Source organism: Natator depressus, chromosome 5 (genome assembly GCF_965152275.1).
Source record: "Natator depressus isolate rNatDep1 chromosome 5, rNatDep2.hap1, whole genome shotgun sequence".
Classification (NCBI taxonomy): domain Eukaryota; kingdom Metazoa; phylum Chordata; order Testudines; family Cheloniidae; genus Natator; species Natator depressus.
In genome coordinates, this window is record NC_134238.1 from 126,769,492 (window position 1) to 126,782,690 (window position 13,199).

General features: G+C 44.6%; 1 pseudogene; it reads left to right on the forward strand.

Moving 5' to 3' along the window:
• The first annotated feature begins 374 nt into the window (after positions 1–374).
• Positions 375–13,199, forward strand: part of LOC141988013 (S-adenosylmethionine synthase-like) — a 39,581-nt pseudogene continuing 26,756 nt past the window's right edge.

Consider the following 13,199-nt stretch of genomic DNA (forward strand, 5'->3'; position numbering starts at 1 on the left):
GGATGTATATGAAACACTTGACAATGGCTAGGCAACTGGTGTGCTGCAATGGTTTAGTATTTTAAGGAGCAGTCAGTTCACTGTTTGTCCTTCCTCGTTTGTGTGTACCACCCCCTGATAGCTCCAACAATAGACCAAGATTTTCAGAGTAATTTTTGGTGCCTCCATTTGTAGGTGCTCTACTTGAGACACCTTACAGGCTTGTGTTTCAGAGAGTGAGCACCTGCTGTCTAAAACAGGTCCCTTTAAAGTGTCTCAGGCAGCGCACCCAAAAATTGGGGCATCAAAAGTCACTAGTAATTCCTGAAAATCTTATCTCTAAGCTCTTTGGGGCAGGGACTCACTCTTATTCCATGTGCAAAGCACCTAGCATAATGGGGCCTTCATCCCTGGTTGGGGCCTGCATGTATTACTGCAATACACGTAATGAAATTAGCCAAAGTACAGTCACCATTTCAAAGAGGACTGAGCTTCTTCAGTCACCTTAATTATCTTTAATGCTATGCTTTCCAAATAGTATTTGTCTGTATAAACAATTGCTGAAATTGCTATAGGGGTATTGTAGGATTGCAAGTAGGAAGGAAGATGGTGGTCTTGGTCTGCATGGTCAGAATGGGAGGGGAGATGGTCTACCAGACACCTTTTCAGATCTGGCCTAAGCATCAACAAGTTTAAGAACCTCTGAGGCAGGGCACTGCTTTTAGTCCCTGTCACAGAGTCATAGGTCCGATGTTCTGGAACTGTTCTGAATGAAGCCAGTCAGGACTCTCGGGGAGCCTCCTCTCTCTGAGCATACTGTCGCCAGGGCAAGAAGCTTACACAGCTTCAAACTTCCTGGGTCTGACCTCAGAGCATTCATCATCCCCTTCCACACTGTGCGCTTCCCGCAGCGAGTCCACCCGGGCGGGGCTCCTGGGAAAGCCAGAGGGCCCTGCACCCCAACTCCACAGTCAGCAGTGACTCTCAACCAGCATAAAACGGAAGGTTTATTAGTTGACAGGAACACAGCGTAGAACAGAACTTGTTAGCCCAGAAATCAGTAACTTTCAGCCAAGTCCATCTTGGAGGAATCCTGGGCCAGACACCCAGGACTCCCCGTTCCAGTCCCCCTCAAGCAGACTGCTCAGCTTCCAGTGACCCGACCTTAGATACCCCCCGCTGCTCCTCCTCCTGGTCTTTGTTTCGCTTCCCAGGCAAAGTGTCACCTGGTCGCATCCTCCTCCTGGGTCTCAGGTTACAGGGTCTCAGCCACACACCCTTATCCCATCGCCTAGGCATTGGTGCAGCACACAGGGAAACTGAGGCACACACAGTATTCATACAAAACAGTAAAACTCACATAGGCTCAACAGTAAGGCTCACATACAACATAACAAGGGAAAATCCCCACTTTGTCACAGTCCCATTGTTGAGGGATTGCTGATACTCAGCCAGTTGTCTTTCCCAGTGACCCCAGAATAACCTAGTATATTGTGACCTTTTAATTATCTCATTTCTCACTCTGCCAGTGACTCAAATACAATATTGGTAAGGGGCATCACTTACCATCTGTAGATTATTAGAAAAAGAATAAAAGTGTTTATAATTTTAAAAGGTTTTTTTTTTCTCTCCCAAATACAGAATATTGTTCTATAAAATTCATCATTAAAGCAAAACACAGCGTTTGGACACTATACTAATCAAAGAGAAAAGTCTATTTTCCTCTCATGCTTACATGACAAAAAAATCTGCATGCTGCCTCTTTACACTCTCCAAATGTTTCACTTTATATCATTTGTGCCCATTTTAGAGGAAAGAATAGGACCTAAAGTTGGGGTAGGGATGTGCAAAGCACCCAGCACTGGCCTAACTCTGTTCCTATTGAAGTTATTGCTAAAACTCCCATTGAAGTCAGTGGGAGAAGAGTGCATCAAACACAAAAGGCTTTTGAAAGACTAACAAATTTATTTGAGCATAAGCTTTTGTGAGCTACAGCTCACTTCATCGGATGCATGCAGTAGAAAATACAGTGGGGAGATTTTATATACTGTGACACGGTCGGGCTAGATGGCTACAGGAGAGTAATTTTTTTTTTAAGCAAAAGAGAGTGCCTAGCTGTGAAATGGGCCATGGAAACACTACATTATTACCTTCTGGGATGACGGTTTACTCTTGTGACCGACCATGCACCCCTCCAGTGGATGCAGCGAAATAAAGAGAAGAACGCAAGGGTGACCAGATGGTTCCTGTTCCTACAACCTTTCCAATTCACCATACAACACCGGGGTGAAAGCCACCATGGCAATGCAGATGGCTTGTCACGAGTACACTGCCTGACGTCCCAAGTTGCCCAACCCCGTAGTGTTGAGCAGAGAGGGGAATATGTGACAGGTCAGGCCAGATGGCTACAGGAGAGTAATTTTTTTTTTTGGAAGCAAAAAAGGTGGGTTTTTTTATTTGCATAACACACTTACAAAACAAAACAACAGCATATGCAATGTGTAACACAGCAACCGATCACAATTGTTTCCTCATTAGCTTCAGGGGAGGGAAGTGTTCAAGCTTGCCTGGGCCCAGAGTGGGGGGCTTCCTCGACTCTCGTGGTCTTCCACCCTTCCGAGTTACCTGGTGGTCCAGAGTGAGGGGCTTCATCGACTCTCAAGGTCTGCCACCCCCTCGAGTTACCAGGCGCCACGCCCGAGTGTCACTAACAATTCCCTCCTCTGAAAGCACCCAACAAAAGGGGCAGGCTGTGGGGTGGACAACCCGGGGGGGGGGGGCCACGTGCACCCACGTGTGAAAGGACCCCTCTAAGGTGGTGGTGTCCGCAGCAGCAATGGCTGGGGCTGGGGTCCCTTACTCTCTCCCCCAATCAAAGGGTCAAAACAAAGGGAGCTGGACGGGGACACCGAGCAGAGAGCCTTGGACAGCGCCCACCGCTCCTCAAAAGCATCAAGGGAGTTGGTGGACGCCGCCCAGAGGAACTCCGCCCGGATACATGAACGGACCGAGGATCGGAAAACGGCCCTACAGTCACAGGAAACTCCATCGGCCAACCTCCTCTCTCTGGCTTTATAGATGGCCAGGGCCAGGAGGAGGTTAACTAGGAGATCCCGCGACTTTGTGAGGCCACGGATGGGGAGTGCATAAATAAAAAGGTGAGAGGGAAAAATGCAACCTAAAACGTAATAAAAGATTTGTGAGGAGCTGGAACAGGGGCTGCAGCCTGGCGCACTCCAAATATACATGCGCCAGGGTTTCCCTCACACCGCAAAAGGGACAGGTATCTGGGATGGGGTTGAACCGCGCCAAGTATGTGCCCGTGCTCACAGCTCCGTGAAGGAGCCGCCAACTGATGTCCCCGACGGGCCTCGGAACCAAGGTGGAATATAGGCTGGCCCACCGGGGCTGCTCACCCTCCAAAGGTGGCAGAAGGTCTCGCCACTTTGTGTTGGGGTGGGACACTAGGGTGAGGGCATGAAGCATGAGTGTGTATAGATGTTTCCTTGGCATGGTTTGGAAGTGTACCGGCTGCAGTTCATGCAGCCGGCTCGCCGTAAAGGGGCGAGGGGGTCGATTGGGTCTACGGGGCAGGGGTCCAATTAAAAGGTCCGGCAGGCCTGGGGTAGAGGGTGGGTGGGGCGTGCCCTCGAGCAGGACCCGATCGAGGTAAGCTCGAGCAGCGGGCGGCAAAGTGGCCTTCACCTCCTGAAGTACGCGCCAGGGGGTATGAGGTCTGGAGAGCCCCATGCACCGGGCAAACGTCAGGGGATCCAGCCAGTCTCCCCGGTCGTAGTCCAGGAGGTCGCCGACTCTCGTGACTTCTGCCAGGATCAAGCTCTGGCGCACCGAGCGGGACTCCGCCACCTGCACACGGAGTTGGGTGTTATGTAGCAGGGGCTCCGTGAGGAGATCTACCCCCTCGGTGGCTGCCACGGACCTGGTCATTAAAAACAGTTTCCAAGTCCGGAGGAGGTCCTGGTAGAAGACCGGCAGCCCGGAGAGTTCTTGCAGAAGACCTCCCGGATGGAGATAAAAGAGCTGCCGGTCATATTGGAGCCCTCGGATGCGGCGCAGGATGGTGTGCGCCAGTATGCTCCATGCCGAACTGCCTGCACTATAGAGGAGCCTCTGTAGGGCCTGGAGGCAGAAGACGCAGACCTGAGTGTGTAGACACTTCAGGCCCTGTCCTCCTTCCTTCAGGGGTAGATGAAGAACCCCTATAGGGGCCCAGTGCATTCCTGACCAAAAGAACCCCAGAATCGATGTCCGGAGGTTGGTCAGGAAACCCGGGGCCGGGACCAGGGTGTTGAGCCGGCACCAGAGCTTGGACAGGACTAGTTGATTAAGCACCAGCGCTCTCCCACGGAGGGAGAGACATCGGAGTAGTCCCGTCCATTTCCAGAGCCGCTCTATCACCCCACCCTCTAAATTTTCCCAGTTCTCCGGTGGAGAGGGATGTGTGGCAGAAAGGTAAACACCGAGGTAGAGCAGCGGACCTGCGCTCCACCGGATGGTCTGAAGCGCGGGTGGGAGGGAGCTTGCCCGCCGCCCATCTCCTATTGCCAAGCCAGAGCTCTTGACCCAGTTGACCCGGGTGGAGGAGGCTGCCGAATAGATGGCCTGGCAAGCCTCCACCCACTCCAAGTTGCCCGAGTCCTGGACCACGAGGAGCACGTCATCGGCATACGCCGACAGGACCAGCCGCAGCTCCGGCTCCCACAGCATCAACCCTGTCAATCTCCTGCGGAGGAGGTAGAGGAAGGGCTTGATCGCGAGAGCGTACAGCTGGCCCGAGAGGGGGCACCCCGCCATACTCCTCACCCGAAGCTGACCGGTTCGGTCAGGGTCCAGTTGAGCTTAACCAGACACTCTGTGGAGGTGTACGGCACCCGGAGAAAACCCACAAACTGGGGTCCGAAGCCAAACGCTTGCAAAGTGTTCAGGAGGTACCCGTGGTCCACCCTGTCAAACGCCTTCTCCTGATCTAGGAACAGGAGGGCGAACGACAGACCGTCTCTAGGCCCGAGTTCCAAAAAATCCCCAACCAGAAATAGGTTATCAAAGATACTGCGGTCCGGGATGGTGTAGGTCTGGTCTGGGTGGATCACTGCTCCCTACAGTCTACTTTCTCTCTTGGCTCCTCTCCTCCTGCATAAAGAGAGGGGAACATGAGGCCCCCAGAGTTTTTGGTGTTGCTATCTGTCTTGTTTCATTCCATAGCAATGTAGAATGCATTTTAGGATACCTAATATACTGAAAGAACAAAGTCTGCTGCTAGCTAGAAAACATTCTTTCATCTCTTCAGATAAGAGGCAAATAATTCATTGAGTGAATTTCACCTTCACATATTGATGTCAGATAACAACATTTTCAAATTTGGTCATATCTTCATTAACTTCTTAGCAATTATCTCTTGTCCGCCAGCTCACCCTGGCTGATTGACTTATGTAACTGACAAAGGTTCTGATCCTACAAGTAAGTAAACTAGCATGGAGTCTGAATAAGACTCTGAACAGGTGCAGAAGTCCATGCCAGTGCACTTCCTTGTAGGAAATAGCAAATTGTAAGTTTTACAACTGACTAGCAAAGGAAAATAATTAGCCTTTGATCAATAGTCAGTCACACTTACTTGATTTTCATGAGTATTTGCATTGTTAAGGCGTTAGGACAAGATCATTCATGGAAAGCAAATACGAAAAGATCAAAATACACTAGCACTGAAATTCACTTTCCTGTTGCAGCTACAGAATGCGAACACTCAACCACAGAACGATTGTTCACTGAATTGAAATGTACTTGTACTTCATATGCACCAACATAACAAGCCTGTGAGTGCGGACATAAAAATTATACACCAAAGCTTCACTATATTTATGTGGCTCACAAATTCTTCGTGCTCTTCCTTTTCGTTTTGGTCTGTTCTTAATTTGAACTTGAGTGTGGGAGTAGTGGTGAGTAAAGGCCCAGATTTTTAAAGATATTTAGATGCTTAAAGATGCAAGTAGGTTCCTAATGGTATTTTTCAGAAGCATCAATAGACTTTGGGTGCCTAGGTGCTTTAGAGAAACCCCACTGCTCATCTATCTTCATGTTTAGGCACCTAAAAACCTTTAAAAATCTGGTCCTATGTTTCTAGTAATTAAAGTAAAGCCAGAAGTTAACATTAAAACGTCAAGTTGAGATTTTTCAGCATAAATACATACTTCTTTGTTTGCATAGTACTCTGTCCAAATGCCTCCTGACTTTAAGTCCTTGGTGCAGGTTGCACTCACCCTCTGAATCTTAAGTCACTGCTTTGTTATCACAGAAAAAAATACCGTTGCTGTGCATAATTGTTAGCTTTGCTCCAAATATTAGGAGCACATAAACCCTCTGGTTGAAATTAATTTCCTTAAATCCCTGCCCTGTTTGCAGATGAAGAAGGGAAGGAAAGAATTTTATCTTATGAATAGTAAGTGCTGCATACCTCAACACCTGGTTATAATCACATCACGGTCTGTTTATCTTCTCTACAAATTCCACATTTGCTTGCCTTAGAGGAGCTCTGAAAAGAGAGGAATTGTTTTTCACATTAAATGGAAGTTTGAAAATAAAATTTTCAACAAACTTAATTGGATCAGGTCTCTACTGACACAAACTACAGATTTTTGGATCTAATCTGTCCTTCCATATGCTCAATGCACTGCTCTAAGAAATTACATATTTATAAACAATCTAGTGTAGTATTTTTCTTTAATGTTTTCTTCTAGTTCTGATCTAGTTACAGCTCACCTTTTTGTCCAGGTTATTTGTACAGTGATAATGCCTAGAAGTTAATCTCCAGTCAGCATTGGGTATCCTAGAGTACTAGACACTGTACAAAGTAAAATATAGTCCTTGTCCCAAAGCTTAGCTACCATTTGATTCAATACCTTTTTCAGTGGTTGTGGAGTTTTTCCCTGAAACTAAGTTTTCAGACCATTTTAACAGAAGAATATTTCACCTCCTGGTGACTCATTATAACTTGTGGGGCCTGGGGTACTGGGAGATGGCAGGGATGTTTCTGCTGTTGTGGACTGGAGGGGGAGGAGAAAGTAAAGGCATAGATCCATTTCTGTATATTTAGTGCCAAACTTGCATCTAGGCAGGTACTTAAAAACTAGAACTCTCATTTCCATTGAGAAGGAAATTCTGTTTATGCATCTCCTTCTTTATGGTGCCTACCTGATGCTCTTAGTACATGCCATACTTCTGGAGATCATGTTTGTATTATGTTTTAAAAATATTTATTACAGGTAACAACTAAATAATATATTACTTTTTGTCTAGATAAAAAGTGTGATCAGATCAGCGATGCTGTCCTTGATGCTCATATCAGAGTTGATCCAGATGCTAAGGTTGCTTGTGGTAAGTACTCTTTTCTGATTAAGAAAAAATAAATTTAAAAAAGTAAAATAAATAATTCTCTGCATTTGTATAGCTTTGCATTCAATGATTTGTTTATTAGATGGCCAAAAAGCCACGAGTCCACAATCAAGAAAGAAGACAACTTTGGCTAAAAGCCCAAACTGGTTCAGTGTAAAGTGAAAGCAGTAGTTTGGGGGTGGGGTGGGGAAAGGAATATATACCAAATGGAGAAAGGGGAAATAGCACTGGATATAAAATAGAAGTTCAGAAGTGTAGAAATTTGATAAAGGAAGCTAAAGACACCAGAGAAAAATCCAATGCTGGCGGGACTAAGGACAATAAAGAGTTGAAGTATATCAGGTTTGGGGGAAAGGTAGATATGTTCAATAAATATTTCTGTTCTGTTTTTGGAAAGAACCGTGATGATATACTTGTATCACACGAGGATGATGAAGTATTTTCCAATCTATTAGTAACTGAGGATGACATTAGACAACATCTGCTAGGGATAAATATTTTTAAATCATCAGGCCGAGATAACTGGCACCTACAAGTCCTAAAAGATTTGGATTAGGAGCTCCCTGGCTTGATGGTGTTAATTTTTAATAAATATTGGAATACCAAGGAAATTCCAGAAGACTGGAAGAGTACTAATGTGCCAGTATTCAAAAAGGGCAAGCAGGATGTTCCAAGGTGTCCCAGGCCTATTACCCTGACATCAATCCTGGGAAGATAATGGAAAACCTAATACAGGAATCAGTGAAGAATTAAAGGATAGCAGTATAATTAGTTGCTAGTCAATGTGATTTTATGGAAAATAAGTCTTGTCAAACAAACCCGGTTTTATTCTTTGAGATTAAAAGTTTGGTTGATAAAGTAACTTTGTGGATGTAATAAATGTAGTGGGGTTTTTTTTGATCAGACATTTGACTTAGTGCTCCATAATATTCTGATTCAACGTTAGCATTATACAGTATCAATAGAGCATACATTATATGGATTAAAAACTGGCTAACTGACAGATCTCAAAGTAGTTGTCAAAGAGGAGTCTGTAAATGGGGGTGTTTCTTGTGGGGTTCTGCATCTGTTCTAGACCTGAGGCTATTCAAACTTCAAATCAGTGATCTAGAAGTAAGTATAAAATCACTGCTGATAAAATTTGTAGGTAACACAAAGATTGACCAAGTGGTAAATAACGAGGAGGCCATGGTAGTCATATAGCGTGATCTGGATCACTTGGTAAACTGGGCCCACTCAAACATAATTTGTTTTAATACAGACAAATGCCAGGATATATATTGAGGAAGAAGGAATGCAGGCCATACCTATAGAAGGGGGACTGTATCCCGGACCCCAGTGACTTTGAAAAGAATGCAGGGGTCATAGTGGACAAGCAACTCAACAGGAGCTCTGAGTGTGATGCTGTGACAAGAGGGGCTAATGCAGTGGTACAAACAGCAGAGTACTCAGTTGGGAGTTGATTTTACCTCTGTATACAGCATTTGTGAGACCAATGTGAGAATACTGCATCCAGTTCTGGTGTCAACAAATTTAAAAGGATATTGCAAAACTGGAGAGGGTGCAGAGAAGCCACAAAGTGAACTGAGGGCTGGAGAACATGCCTAACAAACTTAAGGAACTCTATCTATTTTGCTCATCAGAAATAAGATTGAGATGTGACTTGATTACAATAGATAAATACCTTCATGGGGAGAAAATCCCAGGTACTATAGGGCTCTTTAATCTAGAAAAGAGAGGCATAATAAGAACCAGAAGCTGAAGCCAGACAAATGCAAATTAAAAATAAGGCACAGTGTTTTAACAGAGAGGGTAATTAACCATGAGAACACACTACCAAGGGAAGTGGTGGATTCTCCATCTCTTGATGTCTTCAAATCAAGACTGGGTGCCTTTCTGGAAGATATACTTTAGTCAGGCACAAGTTACTGGGTAAATGGGTGAAATTTAATGGCCTGTGATGTATAGGAAGTCAGACTAGATGATCTAATGGTCTCTTCTGGCTTTAAATTCTGTGGAGGATCTCAAAGCAATATATATACACGTTAATCTTAACATCCCTGTTACACAGCTATTAACTTCATTTTACAAATCTGTTAAAGCTAGCTGTATAGGTGAAAAGTTACTGTGTGAAAATGTAGTTTTGAAGGCCTCAATTTCACTTTCCTTGAAATTTCATAGACCAATTCTTTTTGAAAATGGGCTCTGAAATTGTCTTCCAGCACCACCTTAATCTGAGACATACATCTGCTTCATCAAAGTACTGATGACACGGTGGTAGCAGTAAATCCAGACGGAAGATGCTGCCACAGATCCAAGGAGGATAAATCAGGAGATGGAGTAACTATTCTACTAATTTTTTCTGGGTTCAAGTGCAGCAAAAGCTCACTTGAATCAAAATCATTTTAGGGCATCCATTTAATCAGAAATCAGAGATGAGAATCACTGGAGTGTGCTGCTAATCTATAAACCTCTAGACAGCTAAGGCTTCCCAGAGAATCCAAGAGATACTGTCTGACACTGAAGTTCACAAGACTCTCGTTGGGAGTGTGAAACATCTGTGTAGACAACACCTCTGATACAATGTGCAAAACCTCTGATGTTTTGGGATTCACCCAGGCCGCTAAGGGGTTTGGTCACTATCTGCCTTTTGTCTGGGAGTCGCCCACTGCTAGTTCTCCAGTGGCAACAAAGGAGGTGACCCACACCCAAACAGGCATTATGTGACCATCACGAGCCATTGACCAGCAGGGGAATTGTAAAGAAGAGATTTACAATTCTGTAAGAGATAGTTGCACAGGCACCACGGGATTGCTCAACTCGGACTCAGCAAAGCCCATTAGGACATATCTGGGCCAATATATTTCCTGGACAGGAATTGAGAGTATAAAATAAGGAACAGTGGCATCATGAGACTACTTCTCTTCTCCCCCACCTACACTGAAGGCAACAATAATGATGGGAAGACAAAGACTTCAAACTGAGGAGATTGGTCCCAGGCTGAGAAGGAAATTCAGCTGGTGTATTAAGATATGTAACCTACTTGTGACATTCAGTGGGTTGGGAAAAGCTCTTTGATTCAAATCTTCCTTAGTCTAATAGAGCTTCAGATTTAGACTGTGCTTTTACTTTTTATTTCTTAGGTAACTGTCTTTGACGTTTACGCCTACCACTTATACTCACTTAAAATCTGTCTTTCTGTAGTTAATAAGCTTATTTTAATGTTTTATCTTTACCAGTGAGTTTGTCTAAAGTTCATGGGGAATCTGCTCAGATTAAGAGGCTGGTGCTTGTCCACTATTCTTTGAAAAAGTGGCAAACTAATTAATGAACCTTCATTGTTCAAGAGAAGGTCTTGAGCAGTGTAAAACTGTACATTTCTGGGGTGCAAGGCTTGGGGGATTTGCTGGTGTTTCTCTGTGTATGGTTCATGTGTGGCTTAGAGATAGCATTCATGTAATTTAGCTGGGCATTTCCCTGCATGCTTTTAGCTAAGTGACGACAGCACCTGGAGAGGTTTGCTGCTTGTCACTAACAAAGCATTGAAAGAGACAGCCCAGGCTGGAGAGTTAAGGGGCACAGCAGTCCCACAGTTCCAGGTTGTACCCCAGGGATCCCATCACAGCTTCACCCTGGTTTTGCCCAACCTGATTACTCCTTGCAGACTGACCATAGTATCTTTCCAGACCTCAACTCACCCCAAAATTGTCCTACTGCAGAGGCACTCATAGAGAAAGTAGTGTTTGCTGCCTTTACAGGGACAGTAAAACACTCCAACTTGCTAGCTTCCTAGAAGCACACACTTTACTGAACTTACACAGCACTGATGATTTATAATGAAAGCAAAGCAAATTTATTAACAAAAGAACATTGATTAAGTGATACCAAATAAACAAGATAAAGGTAGAGCTGGTTACAAGCAAATAAAAGTGAAAATATGAATCTAAAAGTCTAAAACTTAATCTAGCAAGATACAGTCTTTGTTCAAGGCAGTTTCTCTCATCCACAGTTGCCTTTCCAGCTTTTGCTGGCCAGGACTCATCACAGAGATCAAATCATGTGGTTTCTTTGTCTCCTAAGGTAAAGGATAAAGATGGAATCTCTCTCTGTTCCTTATCTCTGAAGTGATGTCTCAGAAAGGCCTCCTGGGGATTCAGTCTCCTGTGTCTCTCTGGGGTCCAGGAGCCATGTTAATTCTCTGTCTCTCCAGTTCAGGATCATCAAAACCCCATTGGTTTGGCTTGATGGCTCTGTGTATTGCTAATATGGAAATTAAGGTAAACCCACATTCCTTTGTCGAGGACAGACTTGTTTATCACCTGGGCTAGGCTGCTGGCTGTAAACATGTTCTAGTTATATCCTACTGAGGGAATTCATAATTTCACATATAACATTAACAGATGCATTTTGCAATGATATTAATAATCAGCAGCGTACTAGCTTTCATATGATACCTCACAAGGCTTATTTTGTACACATATTATTGCAGTAGTGCAAAGGGTGTGAGTACAATGGTGCTTCAGACATTTATGATAGCAGGTTGTGACCCCCCCTTGGATTTAGCATAGGTGGTGTCCAGCCCCACACCCAATAATCACTAATGATCTGTGGGCAGAGGTATTGTTTGGGCTCAATGATTTTGGTTGGTTGGTTTTTTGTTTTGAGGGTGAGGAGCAGCTGCTGGCTTTCATTTGATTGTATTTTAACTTTAGACAAAGGTACGTGCAGCTCAGGACAGCCACTTTGTTGTATGTACTGTAAATTGAGAGACTGTATTGTAGTAGCACCGGGGGGGTGGGGGGGTGGGGAGGGGGTCTTACTTAAAATCTGAGCTTGCTGGGCTTGGCACTGTAGACACTAAGGTCCAGATTTTTAAAGGTATTTAGGTGTTGCTGCAATCAGCGCTACAATATCTAACTGATTTAGGACCCTAAATCCTCTTTTCAAAAGGGATTTAAACACTTGGGAGCCTAATTCCCATAGACTGTCAATGGCATTTTGGCTCCTAAGTGTCTAGGCATTGCAACATTCTGCAAAGCAGTAGCTAAATACTATTAGAAATCTGGGCCTAAGACTATTCCTGCCCCCTAAGTTTACTGTCTAAACCAAGATAAGAGGTATCAAGCGGGAGCAACAGGCAATTGGAAGGGAATAGTTACAGGATCACAGGGTCACACTTCAAAGTGCTATAAATTGCCTCCTTGGTCAGCTGGACAGCCAGACGTCATGGCAACTGGCACTTGGTGGAGTACAGAGCCATTCTGATGGTGCTCGCTCTTTACTGAGAACTCTCCCCATGTCCAGGGCCAGGAGGAGTTGCTTTGCACCACCAGGGGATTCAGTTTCACTAAGGGAATCTCAGGTGTCCAGAACAGTATAAAGCAACTGGAGCAGACAGGAGGATCCATCCCACACTGTTGCAAAGGACAAGAGTCTGTGATTGGTATCAAGACATGTTTAAAAATTAGGCCAAGTTTAAGACTTATTTACTGAAGCAATTCCACAACATGTTCTGTCCAATCAGCCTCAAACTGTACTACACAGTTGCTTCTAGGACCAAATACTCTTTCAAAAGCCTATACACATAGCGAGAACTTTCATTTTACTGTAATATTATTTCAACTCTTTACAGAATGTGTGTCCAAAACAGAGATAATCTTGCTTTGTGGAGAGATCACTTCCAAAGCTGTAGTGGATTACCAGCAAATTGTGCGAGAGACCCTCAAGAGGATAGGCTATGATGACTCTTCAAAAGGTGAGTTATGTACTTGCTTCCTGGTTCATAGTCAGTTCTGATTACGTGCTGTCAAATT